A 14,935-nucleotide genomic window follows, 5' to 3' on the forward strand; every position below is an offset into this window, starting at 1 on the left:
CATCTACTTCACACAAATCCTTGGTTACTTAGTGGTAACCATTGATTAAGTTAGTGTCAGGTTTCAGCAAAATGTGCCTGTACATCCTTCATAACTAGGAAAGTAGAGAGGGTTTTAAACTGAATAGTGGGGGCAAGGGATCAAATTTGGGAAGATGTGGTAAATCAAGGAGTAGAGACAAGGCAAGAGAGAAAGGTATTAATATGGGAAATGATAGACTGTGACAGGAAGGGACAGAGCGTACAAATCTAAGAGTAAATCAACAGATAAGGCTAGAGGTTACAAAAATAATAAAAGGACAAAACTAAAGGCTCTGTATCTGAATGCACGTAGCATTCTAAACAAAACAGATGAACTGAAAGCGCAAATAGAAATAAATAAGTATGATCTGATGGCCATTACAGAGACATGGCTGCAGGACGACATAGATTGGGACCTGAATATTGAAGGGTACATGGCATTTAGGAAGGACAGGAAGCTAGGAAAAGGTGGAGGGGTAGATCTGTTAATTAATGATGGTATTAGCGCAATAGGGAGGGATGACCTAAGTTCAGGAGACCAGGATGTAGAAGCAGTTTGGGTAGAGATGAGAAATCATAAAGGCAGAAGTCACTTGTGGGAGTGGTGTTCAGACCACCGAACATTAACCACACTGTAGGACAGGGTAGAAAGGAAGAAATAATGGCAGCTAGTCAGAAAGGTACAGTGATAATTATGGGGGATTTTAACCTACATATAGACTGGAAAAATCAGATGGGCAGAGGTAGCCTATCTGAGGAGTACATAGAATGTTTTCGGGATAATTTCTTGGAACAATACTTTCTGGAACCAACCAGAGAGCAGGCTATACTAGATCTGGTACTGTGCAACGAGATAGGATTAATTAGTGACCTCATAGTTAAGGCGCCTCTAGGTATTGTACATGGCTGCGTTTGCTGACAATGCTACCACTAGGCGGCGCTGCAGTGGCACATGCACAAATGCAGCCTTTACCACTAAAACGTCACAGTCTGCGACGTCAGCAGCTGCCAGGACTAAAGATGGCGCTGCTCAACTAATCACACAAAGGCAATCTAAACACATGGCAGCACACAATGGCAGGAGGAAGAGAGCTAGCGGGCAGGCTGGGGGTGAGCGGGCGGGCGGGCCAGGGGGGAGCAGGCGGGCCCGAGGGGTGAGAGTGAGCGAGCGAGTGAGCGGGCGGGGGAAGGAGGAGAGCGCACCCACCGCCACCACCAAGGTCTTCGGTCGCTCTCTCCCCGTTTCCCCCACCCCCGCTCTCTCCCCGCTCCCCCTACCCCCGCTCTCTCCCCACTCCCCCTGCTCTCTCCCTGCTTCCCCCACCCCCGCTCTCTCCCCGCTTCCCCCACCCTGCTCTCTGCACGTGTTACTCGATGACGTAATCTGCGCATGCGCCAACCAGTCCTGGCAATGCGGAACACAGCGCATGCGCAGAGACTAGGAGCCAATCTGCACATGTGCGCAGATTGACGCAGTCTGATGATGTCAGCTGCCTACTGCAATGTTGATAATCACTTTGATTTAACATTCAGTTTGAAGGAGAGAAGAGTGGGTCCAAGACTAGTATTTTAAACTTAAATAAGGGCAATTATGAAGGGCATGAAAGCAGAGTTAGCTAAAGTGAACTGGCAAATCAGGTTAAGGGATAGGTCAATAGAGATGCAGTGGCAGACATTTAAGGAGATATTTCAGAATACACAGAATAGATACATTTCAACGAGAAAGAAAAATTCCAAGGATGGGACCCGCCGTCTGTGGTTAACTAAAACAATTAAAGATAGTATCAAACTTAAAGAAAAAACCTATAATTGCACAAAGATGGGAGGCAGGTCAGAAGATTGGACAGAATATAAAAAACAGCAAAGAAAGACTAAAAGATTGATAATAAAGGTAAAATTAGAGTACGAGAGAAAGCTAGCTAGAAATATGAAGACAGATAGGAAGAGTTTCTATAGATATTTAACTAGAAAAGTTAACAAAGTGAGCACTGATCCTATAGAAAGTGAGTCTGGGGAATTAATAATGGATAATAAGGAGATGGCAGATGAATTGAACAGATATTTTGCACTGGTCTTTACTATTGAGGATCCAAGTAACATCCTAATATTAGCTGTAAGTCAGAAAATGGAAGGGAGGGAGGAACTCAAGAAAATTAAAATCACCAGGGAAGTGGTACTGAACAAATTGTTGGAGCTGCGGGCTGACAAGTCCCCAGGTCCTGATGGACTTCAACCTAGGGTGTTAAAAGAAGTGGTTAGTGAGATAGTTAATGCGTAGTTTTAATTTTCCAAAATTCCCTCGATTTGAGGAAGGTTCTGTTAGATTGGAAAATAGCACATGTAACTCCTTTATTCAAAAAGGCAGGGACAGAAAGCAGGAAACTACAGGCCAGTTAGCTTAACATCTGTCTCAGGGGAAATGTTAGAAGCTATTATTAAAGACGTTATAGCAGGGCATTTAGAAAAATTCAAATTAATCAGGCAGAGCCAACATGGATTTGTGAAAGGGAAACCATGTTTAACCAATTTATTGGAGTTCTTTGAGGGAGTTACATGTGCTGTGGATAAAGGGGAACCGGTGGATGTATTGTACTTGAATTTCCAGAAGGCATTTGATAAGGTGCCACATCAAAGGTTATTGCAGAAAATAAAAGCTCATAGTGTAGGAGGTAACATATTGGCATGGATAGAAGATTGGCCAGCTAACAAGAAACAGTAGGCATAAATGTGTCATTTTCTGGTTGGCAAGATGTAATGAGTGATGTGCCACAGGGATCTGTGCTGGGCCACAACTTTTTACAATTTATCTAAATGACTTAGATGAAGGAACCGAAGGCATGGTTGCTAAATTTGCTGATGACACAAAGAGAGGTGGGAAAGTAACTTGTGAAAAGGACATAAGGGGGCTACAAAGGGATATAGATAGGTTAAGTAAGTGGGCAAAGACCTGGCAAATGGAATATAATGTGGGAAAGTGTGAAATTGTCCACTTTGGCAAGAAGAATAAAAAAGAAGCATATTATCTAAATGGTGAGAGATTGCAGAGCTCTGAGATGCAGAGGGATCTGGGTGTCCTAGTGCATGAATCGCAAAAGGTTAGTATGCAGGTACAGCACGTAATTAGGAAAGCTCATAGAATGTTATTGTTTATCGTGAGGGGAATTTAATACAAAAGTAGGGAGGTTATGCTTCAGCTATACAGGGCATTGGTGAGACCACATCTGGAGTACTGTGTACCGTACTGGTCTCCTTACGTAAGGTAGGATGTAAATGCATTGGAGGCAGTACAGAGAAGGTTTACTAGACTAATACCTGGAATGGGCGGGCTGTCTTACGAGGAAAGATTGGACCGACTAGGCTTGTATCCGCTGGAATTTAGAAAAGTCAGAGGCGACTTGATTGAAACATATAAGAACCTGAAGGGTATTGACAGAGTGGATGTGGAAAGGATGATTCCCCTTGGGGGAGAATCTAGAACTAGGGGTCCTTGTTTAAAAATAAGGGGCCGCCCATTTAAGACAGAAATGAGGAGAATTTTTTTCTCTCAAAGGGTGGTGAGTCTTTGGAATTCTCTTCCTCAAAAGACGGTGGAAGCAGAGTCTTTGAATATTTTTAAGGCAGAGGTAGATAGATTCTTGATAAGCAAGGGGGTGGAAGGTTATCGGGGGTAGGTGGAAACGTGGAGTAATCAGTTCAGCCATTTCCTTATTGAATGGCGGAGCAGGCTCGAAGGGCCAAGTGGCCTACTCCTGCTCCTAATTCATATGTTCGTATGTTCATATGGAGCTTGCCATTGTTGCCTTTCTCAAGTACTTCAATGCCCTTTATATTCTAATGGAAAAACTCCTGCTGCAGAGTATTTCACAATCCAGCATTGACATTACAGCACCTTGCAATATACTTCAACTATTGATTGATGTGCATAGTTCTTTACAAATGTTATGGCAACTCCTAGATCATTTCATAAGTAGAACAGCCTGCTGCAATTAAACTTTTAAAAGTAAATCTGATTTTATTACCAATATAAGGCTAAAGTAATATTCATCCCCATATTTATTAGGTAAATATATACAAGCCCAAAACACTACAGGGTCAGAATTATTATTGGCAATGCTACTGTACTAAGGATTAAAACCTTCATATGTTGCTCCTGTCTCTGCCATTTTAAAAGAGTTGTTAAGGCATTTATTTGAACCTATATAAAAATGGTGAAGAGGGGAATTTGAGGCATGTGTGTTAAACATCTGTACAACAACTTCAACAGTAATTTCTGCCCTTATAGGAGTAGAGGTGTGCATTAGTATTGTTCATACAATATGCTTTGTGATTCCTTATGTAAATTTATATCATGGATTATGGGCGTGAATTTCACAATGGGCGGCACAGTGGTGCAGTGGTTAGCACCACAGCCTCATAGCTTCAGCGACCCGGGTTCAGTTCTGGGTACTGCCTGTGCGGAATTTGCAAGTTCTCCCTGTGACCGCGTGGGTTTCTGCCAGGTGCACTGGTTTCCTCCCACAGCTAAAGACTTGCAGGTTGATAGGTAAATTGGCCATTGTAAATTGCCCCTCGTGTAGGGGTAGGTGGTAGGAGAATGGTGGGGATGTGGTAAGGAATATGGGATTAGTATAAATGGGTGGTTGTTGGTCAGCACAGACTCGGTGGGCCGAAGGGCCTGTTTCAGTGCTGTATCTCTAAATAAATAATATGAAATTACTTCACAACACACCTGCACTGTACAGTTCTGGATTAGCAACTACATGCTTGCAGCTAGTGTTCTGAGAAGCTTCTGGGAGTAGGGAGCTGAAGGAATATATTCATGTTACTTTCCCTACAGGGCTACAGTACACTGCAGGAGTCAGTCATCATTGCTTGGATGAGATTTTAACTCTGATTCACAATAAAAGTTAAATGACAATGACTTTAAGCAGTCTATTTGTTTGTAAAGCCATTACAGCTTGAGCCTAGTGCAATTGCTAACTAATTTCAGCCCAATGCTAATTTCATTTTACACCAGATGTTTTATGGTTATTTTTGGTGATTATTTTGTGCTCAAAGAAAATACACATTCCCTACTGAGAAAACCCAATGTATACTGTGCTCATTAATGCCATTGCTGGGCAACGACATTTAGGTATTCAATGTCAGTGTTAAGCATTTCCAGGCCTGGGTTCAGAGGTGAGTTCTTTGTACTCTTCCCTAACAATATATTTCAGCACTTTATGAAAAGAAGAAAGACTTGCATTTAAAACAAGGCAACCTCCCTGTGGACTAGGGGGTGGCTCACGGAAGGCTCCCGCCAGGAAAACCTGCACCTCCCTAAACGTCCGTCCCCCAGCACCGAATGCCCGCCCTCTCTCCCCCCGCTTGCAGGGGCCTGCCAGACTGGCAACGGTGACTCCGTCTCACTTACCTTGGATCCAGGCTGCAGAGCTGGGTTGGGTCCAAGGCCTGGTGTAATACCGGCAGTGGCCATCGCTCCCAGTGGTGCTGCCGATATTGCTGAGCCGCTGTCCCTCTCATTGACCAGCAGCTCTTGGACGTGGGATCCCCGTCGTTAAAGGGATGGGGATCCCGGTGCGGGCTGTCAATTGACCCGATGTCAAAGAATTGCTCTGGGGGGCGGGGAGGAGGCAGGGCTCCAGCTGGCTGAGGTGGGATTCCTCCTTCCGTTTCGGACCGGTGCTGGGAGACCTGCCGTGGGCACAAAATGCAGCCCTTTATCTACTTCATCTTACTCTCTATCTTGTCATCAGGTTGCGCTGGCTTTGTCCTACCTTTCCCCTTGTGGGAAAGTACCGCAACTGTACCTGAACTATCTCCTCTTTAAAGGCACAAAAACATTGTTCTGTTATAGCTTTGCTTGCCAATCTTTGATTCCAGTTAACCTAGGCCAGATCTGTTTTCACCCCACTGAAATTGGCCCTCTCCTAATTAATTATTTTTACTCTGGACTGCTCCTTGTCCTTTTCCATAGCGAACATAAACCTTATGTTGTTATGATCACTGTCTCCTAAATGTTCCCCCACTGGCACTTGATCCACTTGGCCCAACTCATTCCAAGAACCAGGTCTAGCAGTACCTCCTTTCTATTTGGACTGGAAACATACTGGTGTAGAAAATTCTCCTGAACACACTCTCAGAACTCTTTCCCCCTCTGCTCTTTATATGACTACTATCCCAGTCTATATTCAGATAAAGTCCCCCATTATAACCATTCTATGGGCTGGATCTAATTCCCCAGAAACAGATCCAGCAATGCCTCCTTCCTTGTTGGGCCAGAAGCACAGTGACCTAGAAAATTCTCCAGAACACACTTCAAAAACTCTTTCCCCTCTCTGCCCTTAACACTATTAATATCCCAGTCTATATTGGACAATTAAAGTCCCCAAAAATCACCAGTCTATGCTTTATGCACCTCTCTGTAATTTGCTTGCAAATTTGTTCCACTATATCTTTCCTACTAGTTAGTGGTCGATAGATTACACCCAGTAGTGTAATTGTACCTCTGTTGTTTCTTAGCTCTAACCAAACAGATTCTGTTCTTGATCCCTCTAGGACCTCCTCTCTCTCCAGCACAGTAATAATCTTATTAATCAATACTGCCACCCCTCCTCCTTTCTTTCCTTCCCTATTGTAGCTAGTCCTTCAGCAAGAATGCATTCAATTTAAAGGGAGCCAACATTTAAAGTTCAAGTGACCGTACTGCAAAAAGGTTGTTTGTAATGGACAATTGTTGGAAATTGGCCAAGTCTCGCACAAAACTTGATAACTCAACTTCTGAGAAAAAGCTAGGAATTGAAATGAAACACAGACACAATGAAGTGACTTCATGAACATTCTAGGAAAGAGATAGCTGATGCAACCAGCCCACACATTGGTATGCATCTATCCAGATTTAAGTGACTTATTTTGACCATTGAACTCCCAGAGCCAAACTGTAATTAGCACTTACAAGCTAACGAGCTGTGAGTTCCAGTATGTCCAGGTGGACATCCAAATCCCTTGGAAATGCTAATCCCAAAAATTGTTTCATTAGGGCGAAACTCATTCACCAGTCTGATGATGCTGATAAACCAGAATCTTCCCCATCAAAACACCTTCATATGTTAACGGTATAATCACTAACCCAGAATGTGGAATTGTTGTAAGATTTAAGCAGTTACAATCAAAAGTGGGAGGGGTTGGCATCAATCATTGCTAGGGGTGTGAATTTTGTATGATAAGAAACATTTCTTTAGGGACCAGAGCTGGAACTTGCAAGGTAACTGCAGGTGGGATTGATCATCTGCACAGATGGGAATGTACTCCTCTGAATGATTGACAGGGTGAGTGCAGTTCGGAAATAAAAGGACAGCGTTTGTGAGTATCGATTTAACTTGAAGGGAGGGACTGATGTTTGTAAGTTATTGGTGATACAATAAACTGTTAAAAGGATAGCGAGTATACTGAGTTGTGAGCCTTGACCATTTTTCACACCTTGACAGGTTCAGGTTGGACTTTGGAATTAAGAGTATAAGAGGGGAGGTGCGGGTTCAACTACCTACATTATCTTTCCTGAACACCTTGCATCCAGGAATTTTTGGTACCCAGTCCTGCCCTTTTTTGAGTGAGATCTCCATGACAGATCAATGATAGTACTTTACCCAGAATATGATCAAATCTTTCTTGAATACTCTACTATTTGTTTCGTTTAAGTCTATAATCTTTTTATTGTACTTTGGCATGTCTATAAATGAAAATGCATCCTAATGAGGGACCTGATCCAGTACCTCCACAACTGTGCACTTGGCCCATGTCTGCTGGATTCCCTGCACCTATTCAGGTGGGGGTGGGGCGGGGTGGGGGGTGGGGGGGCTGGTGTTGCTGGAGGGTCAGTATGTTGGCATCCTGAGAAAACACAATCATTCCAGCCATGCCCCTGCTTCTGAAGACTGCCCCACATAGCATATCTAATGGCACAAATGGGATTAATGAAACTATACATCACAGTTCTCACTAATTGACCCAAATGCCTCTAAACGTGTGAAGAGATAGTCCCTTCCAATCTGCAACCCAGGCATCTAGGGCAACAACCTGTGCATCTGGAGGGAGAAGCTTCTGGCAAGGGGACAGCTCTGCTATTGATGCTCGTTGAGCTGCCACATGCTCGATAGCGGACGTCCGGATTGCAAAACCGTCATGCAAAGCTGCCCACATGCAACTAGTGGAAACCTCAGCAGACTACTTGGAATGGCTCACAAAGCTTGCACCAATGCTTGATGCTTAGAAAAGTCCTTTTTAATGTCGGTCCTGTGAGATTCAGAGCTACTGGCTCAGCAGCGGCCAATGTAGGAAACAATGCCACCTCTGGAGGTGGAACCCTGTGATATTCATTGCTCCAGAGGGACCCTGTCCTCTGCCTCATTTCTTCCAGAAGAGCCTGAATGAGCCATCGGAGAAATTGTTTGCTCTCTGGATAATTCCACTCCTTAGAGGTATTGTTAATTTTTAATAGATGCTTTGTAACTTAAATTGGTGAATTCCTTTCAGCTGCTGTAAGGCTCTAAATCTTGCTACAGCATGTGATATCTTAGCCATAAATTGCTCTATTGCAGGCCTGGAAATTTAAGCTAATTGATGAATTTTAATCCTTAAATTGGAATCATAGGATTATAGTTTGATACAGCATGGAAAGAGGCTATTGGCTAACTCTTTTTAAAAGAGCTATCTAATTATTGCAAAAGAGATGTAATTAATATATCCAATAAAATGATTCACAAGGGCAGTTAACTTACAAATAGTTGTGATTTCCAAAATCAGTTTGGAATAAATTAACGTTTCTTTTGGCAGCTGCCAGCTAGTTATTTACGGGTGCCATTGTATTGCAGATCTAAATGAATATAGACATTTTATGATTTACAGTTGTGACTATTTGTCATTTGGTGTACAAGGTGTTCTTTACCTAAAGTCACTTAGTACAGAGAACAGTTTGTTCTTAAATCAAATAAACAGTGATTTACTTATAGCTGTGCTCTCTTCGCAAAGCTCCCATAATCATAAGACCTGCGTATGCATTCTTATAGAAGGTTAATTCTTTTAATGAACTGGGATAGACCCTTGCAAGTAATATTTTAGAATAGATTACTTAGGGGGCACACTGATTTTCTACAGTTTTTAAGTATATTTAATTTCTCTACATAATAAATGTGACTGTCAGATAATAATTATCTTTAGCATTGATCAAGAACTAATTTGATCCCAACAGGAGCAAAAGCCTTCAGTTTGTCAAAGCTCTTCCTTTCATTTATTTATTTTGTTTGTTTCCATAGGTGAAGATTGTTAATATTGGGCAATGGAACATGTTTCAATTTTAGGTAATTGCCAGCCTTGAGTGCTCCCAGCATGACCATTTTCAGCCCTTACAATATACAATAACCTTCAATTGCATTGACTTCATCTAAACAGTGCCTATCAAACATGGAGAATTAAGTAGATAAATGATGCTGATTGGAACCATACAGTACTTCAGCAATAATTCTACTGAGAGGAGAAAGTGCAAAGTATAACCCCTATTTATCAGTTTGCATGAGATTAGTGGATTGTGACAACTGTGTTAATTTTCTTTTATGATTTGACATTTTAAAAGGAAAGGAGAGAAGCACTTTTCAGATATAGTAAATCAAATACCTTTATGAGCAAGGATGACAAGTGACCATGAAATGATGAAAGGAAAAACATTCCAAGGACCTGAAATTGATAGTTTGGATCACAGACAGATGGACCATGCGTTGCCAAAATTTGGGCTGGGTTGGGGAAACAGTTCCAGAACGATTCTGCCCTATATTTCTACTGGCAACTGTTTTGCGATAGGGCTTATGGGTAGATCTGTCGGAGTTCCCACCACCCCGACTTCCAGGGGATATATCAGGTGAAAGACAGATGATCTAGTCATTTATTTACCTGTTATTTGTAGGACCTACTGTCTCCAATATAATTGGCTCATGTGTTTGCTTATATAAGAGTAAATACAATTCAAAAAGTAATCTATTGTTTTAGGGTCATAGGATGCTTTCTAAGGGCGAGTTTGTTCTTTTTTTATTCTTTCAAGGGATTTGGGCATCGCTGGCAAGGCCAGCATTTGTTGCCCATCCCTATTTGCCCTTAACAACTGTATGACTTGCTAGGCCATTTCAGAGGGCAGTTAAGAGTCAACCACATTACTGTGAGTCTGGAGTCACATGTAGGCCAGACCACGTAAGGATGACAGATTTCCTTCCTTAAAGGACATTAGTGAACCAGATGGGTTTTTACGACAATTGATGATAGTTTCATGGCACCATTACTGAGACCAGCTTTCAATTCCAAATTTTATTAATTAATTACATTAATTAACTGAATATTACATATCAAACTATTGCAATATACAAAAAGAGTGAGGGAAGAGAGTGTGAGATAAAACATAGCAGAATTGGTGCATTAAAAGTGTTAGAAAGATATACTCAACTAAAGCAATCATTGAGGCCATATAGCTCTCTCAAAACAAAAGCCATGACTCCTGCTTAAAAACAGTGGAAGTATTGGGTCCCCATTTTGTTCATAATAAATGATGCTGCAACTAGTGTGAACCTGAAGCAATATGAGACTATCTCCTGCACTGCTAGCGAAACTGAATCAAAGTGACTTTGGCACAATTATTTTTAAGATCTAATGGAGCTTGTACAATTTAAAAATGTTTCAAGCGGTAATGCATAACTGCCCTGAAAAATGAACAGAATCCACAATGTTATTGCAATTAGGATTCCTCCTTCAACCAAATGCATTAATTGTGCTGTTTTTTTAAAAAAAAAGACAACAGTTCAAATGCAAAACTAATCCATTGCATGAATATCTTGTGCACAGTACTGTAAACAAATGTTTTTTTTAATTCACAAAAGAACCCATTTGGCAGATTTGATTGTATATGTTTGTTGAATATTTTATTGATCTGTATTCAAGTCTCTTTCCTGGATTTATACCTTATTCATAACAGCTTATTGACTTCTGATTTTGTTGCTTGGTAGCCATGAGGTTCCTGTGTTAATAGATGGGTTTTTTAATGTCTAAAGTTGTTTTAATTGTCTTTATATGACACAATAACAAGACATGCAGAATTCCTCCAACCACACATTATCCTTAATTATAAATCGGGAAGGACTACAATTCTTTCTCCCTGTCTGATTAGTTCTGAAACCTTGCCTGGTTACGGATAATACTTATTACTGTTTCCAAGTGGTTATTAATTGCTTTAGATGAAGGTCAGCCATACAGTGATGCTTTTAACATTTTTGCCTGATGACTGTTGCCAGTGGTAGAGATAAAGACTGAGTAATGGCGTTTACTGGCATGTTTGTAATTGGTATGTGGAGAGTATAATTAATCATAATCATTAGCAGCCCCCGCTCCCCTGCCCCATTCTATAGTTGATCTCCTGACATTAGAAGCAAGCTGGTTATTAGTGTTCCACAAAATATAAATTACAATTTATATAGATACAGAAATGAGCAGTTTAACTTTCCTCACTAATGAGGAATAATGCTGCCAGTGTAGCATATACAATAGATTACAATGTGAATAGGCACTGCAGAATAAGGATATTTATTTCAAAATAATATTTGCTCTTGCAGTTTCATTTTCACTCAACTTGAATGAAAAATCAGAGTTTACTGGAACCGTTACTGAGTTTATAAAAGAATTGATTTTTTGGGCATTGTAGAGCTGCTGATTTTTAAAATCTAATCGATTTAACAATTGATCACATAAATAAAGCAGATTTGATATTAACTAGCTCATATTGACTAAGGCTATCATTTTTAACACCTTAAAGGTTAAACAGAAATTATTTTAGTGTGAAGTGGCATAATCTTAAAATAGTTTAAATAGTTTCTTATAGGCACAAAGCCACGTGCAACACTTTGCTGCTTTATGACAGTCTGTATCTCAGGGACAGCATCATGCTGTGCATTTAATATGTTGTTCTTTGAGTTTAAACTGAGAGAAATCTTGTTGTATTAAATTGTCACACTGTCTTGTCCCAGTAGCCCATTAGAGTAATTCTGGCCATTACACACAGCTTGCATGACATTTCTGAAACTCCCTGCTGGTACAGCATTGGGAAATATGTGAATGATGGTCAGATGCCATTTATGCTGTTGTTTCTTCATTTGCATTGAAATTACACACTTGTATGTTTTCAGAGATTGGCGCAAAGGGACTGGAAATGACCAATTTCAGTTTCCCTCAGTTGGTGATTGCTTTAGCTTGAACCTGACTGGAGTTAATGCATATGTACTGATGTACTGATGTGCTCCATTAGTCTTATTAGAAAAGCAAAATGCCATATGAAGCTGAGACATAGGAGGCAATTTTAATCTAATTCACCAGGTGGGAAACGCATGTGATCAGATGGCATGCTGATTTTTACACCCTGCCCAATATTACTCATTGTCTTCAATGGAAAGTAAAATCAGATGGGGTGTAAAACCAACATTGCACACAATCCCATCACTTTCCATGGAGGACAGGGTGCTCGATCAGGAAGGCTGCACCCCCCCACTCCCTAAGGAGGCCGCCAGGTATTACTGGTGGTGAAGTGACCATCCGCCGCTGATAAAATACCAGTGGCAGTGGACAGAGGCCCTTAAGTGGCCATACTAGCACACCCCTGCCATCCTACATGATTTTACGCTCCCCACCTCCTAGCCCATTCTCGGGGTGGAGTGTAAAATTCCAACCAGAGTTAACATTTCAGGTCGATGACCTTCCATGATAACTAGGAAAAGTTAGAAACGTAATAGGTTTTAAGTAGGTCAAATGGGGAGGGTGAAAAAAATAACAAAAGGGAAAAATTGTGATAGGGCGGAAGACAGGAGATATTAAATGACAAAAGAGTTGGTGGGGCAGAGCCAGAGGGAATGGTAATGCGACAAGTAAAGAGATAAAGGATGTGTCCAGAGAAGGTGTGAATAACAGAATAATGAACAGCTGCCGTCTGAAAGCAAAATCAAGAGTAAGACCGAAACATGGAAAGAAAAGGGAACAAAATGTGGGCGGAGATTACGGTCTGAAATTGTTGACTCAATGAGTCCAGAAGGCTGTAAAGTGCCTAATCAAATGATGAAGTACTGTTCCTTGAGTTTGTGTGAGCTTCATTGGAACACTGCAGTAGGCCGAGAATAGAGATGTCAGCGTGAGAGCAAGGTGGAGAGTTAAAATAATGCTTGTAGTTGTTTGGTGATGGAAAATGCAGTTTGATTTATTTTTCAAATGACATAGAAATGTTATTTTATGCCCAATTAATGTTTCCATTTGGGCCATGCTTTCTATAGCTACTATTAAGAGTTTACACACTAATTTGGATGGAAACCTTGAATGGAGATTTTCGCAGAAGTTGTCTTTTGACAACATCAAACAGTGATTATTTTAAATTGTAGACATACAGCCTGCAATCATGCTTGAACCAGCACAGTTGCAGATTTTAATCTTCTTTGGAGAATGATGTTTCTCGTGGGTGCGTATATGCTGTAACATGAGAAATCGGCCATGCTATTAAAGAGTGAGGTTATGCCTGTGCAGGATGTGAATGCTCCCATCTGCTCCTGCAATTGGTGATTGCCAAGCCATGAGCTGGTTTCTTTAAGGGAGTTTGAAGGGTCATGTGAGCTGCTTGTTCTGCATCACTAGAAGAGATTCGGGCAAGTTAATACTGTAGTCACACTGTTAATTTGTTGTCTATACACAGCATAAGCATTAAGTATAATCATGCTGATTTTGTAAATCAATATTCATGTCAACCTAAAGCTATCCAACCGCTTTAGTAAAGCCAGTTGGTCACAAACAACCCTGAATTTAGGCTGTTAGACCAAACAAGAGGTTGGAGTGAAAAAACAGTGTGTCACAGATTTGTTACAATTTAAGCTGTAGGTATACCCAACATTTGATCAGAATTTATTACAGGGGAGAAAGCCTGCAGTATACAGCAAAGGTTCTAGAGTGGTGAATTTAGAAATTAGTCAAGTGGATGTGAATGCTGAAGCCATGAGGTTTACTTTCTAGCTGAGCACATGCTCCCTCCTCCAACCTAGATATGTGATTTGAAGTATTTCCCAGCAATTTAAGACTGAAGTAATTCTCCCTTCCAAATATTGGCCCAGATTTTGCAGTAATGACAGAAAAACAGAGATTATTCCTCTGAAACTGGCAGCAACTTCGGGAGTCCACACATGTGCGGTTAAACATGGAAATCCAGAAGTTGCTGTCAGTGTTTCTGCACATCTCCGGAGGGTGCGTTGTTGAGGCACCCCCAGACTGTAATCAATTAGAAATCATTGAACTGACTTCATTTTTACACTATTTGTCTTACTGTAAAAACTCTTGAAACAGGTACACCTTGTTGAATAGATGTAACTGGGTTTTTAATGGTGTGCTAAGTTCATAATTACTGCTGAACAGCCTCACTAGCTCTGAAAAACTAATTTTATATTTGTGCCATGTCAAACTTCTCCACTGTGATTAAAAAATCACATTTATAATTTTTGTTCATAGTTTATCTATGATATTTCAGTTTCTACCTTAATCCCATGTCTATGCCTCGATTATTTATTTTACACTCTGCAGAATTTTAATTAAAATTGAAAAATTCAGTGCAATTTACTTCCTAGTTTGGTGTCCATGAGAATACTTCAATGCGATTGGCTGCTTATACTTCTTGATAACATCACTGTTGCCGGACAACTGGAAATCTCCTCGACATGGCGCCAGATTCAAACTGACGGCAGGAAAGGAAAATCCACACCACAGCATTTTCTAGACCTTTGTGGGCAGCTTTCTTCAAGGTCTGCAGTGAGTGCTGTTGTTTTGCTGCTGACAGCAAAATCCAGACCAATTTCTCCTGGAAG

The sequence above is a fragment of the Heterodontus francisci genome, chromosome 33 (genome assembly GCF_036365525.1).
Source record: "Heterodontus francisci isolate sHetFra1 chromosome 33, sHetFra1.hap1, whole genome shotgun sequence".
In the NCBI taxonomy this organism is placed as follows: domain Eukaryota; kingdom Metazoa; phylum Chordata; class Chondrichthyes; order Heterodontiformes; family Heterodontidae; genus Heterodontus; species Heterodontus francisci.